Raw genomic sequence first — 1186 nt, forward strand, 5'->3', positions numbered from 1 at the left:
AAAAATCGCTCACTACTTTAGACTGAATAACTTTAAAAAGGGTTCATCTATATTTATACAATGAAGACTATGCCATGATATTTTACATTACTTTTTCTGTACCTGAAAATCTAGTTTAGACCTACATAAAAAACCTGAAAAGAACTGTTTATTTCATTTGTATATTTTTGTTCTGTTGTATTTATTTGTGCTATTGCTCATAATTTGATTATTTGTTTTTATTTTATTACTGACTGTCCTTAACAATATTTAAAATGCATAGGCTATGAGTTAGGCTAATAGTTTTTGGTCCATTTGGTTTTGGTAACATTAATAGAGATGCACCGATTGCAATTTTCTTGGCCGATTCCGATTTCCGATTTTTCGGAAGTGTGACCTGCCAATACCGATTTTTGCCAATTCCGATTTTCTTTCTAAGAACTATAATTGACAGCATATACAAACAAAAATCTATGCAAATTTCAATGCAAAAATTATTTACATAATAAAATAAATTATTAAACAATCTGGACTAAGTAACAGATTTTCTCTCACTTAAACAACTCTTACAATGAAGTGCTCTGTGACTGGAAAGAGGAAGAAATAGTTCACTTAAAATGAGTTGCTGTATGTAACAAAACAGATGTCATTTCCCACATTGTTTATAAATGGTAATTTTCCCCTAACCTAAATGTCATCTTTCACATCAAATTCTTACTTTGTTTCAATTAATTCAGTTAGAATAATAAGAAACTATAGAGTTGTTACCATTCAAATGAAATTAGTTTTAACAAACTCTATCTTTCCACTGCTGAGGAAACAGAAGCTGTATCTGAAGTGGCATTAGATGCATTTACACAGACAGTTTGATGAAGCTGATGTGCCATACATGCATTTACACTGCAAAATTTCAAATGCATAAATAATTTTATAAGATTAATGTTTTACATATTTTTTTAAACATTCAAATAAATGTTGAAAAAATTGCTATTATACTTTTAAATACGACTAAACCACCAGTAGGTGGCGGCAAATGTCTGTTTTAATGAGTGAGTCATTTAGTCATTCATTCAAATGATTAATTCAAACGGCTGAATCATTCAGAAACGAGGCAAGTGACTGTCCTTATGAATGGGCCACTGAATCATTGACTCACTCGATTCGTTCAAAAATGTGGATTCATTCAGTAATGAAACACCGCTGTGTG

This window comes from Sinocyclocheilus rhinocerous, unplaced genomic scaffold (assembly GCF_001515625.1).
Source record: "Sinocyclocheilus rhinocerous isolate Xijiao unplaced genomic scaffold, SAMN03320098_v1.1 scaffold5681, whole genome shotgun sequence".
Taxonomy (NCBI): Eukaryota; Metazoa; Chordata; class Actinopteri; order Cypriniformes; family Cyprinidae; genus Sinocyclocheilus; species Sinocyclocheilus rhinocerous.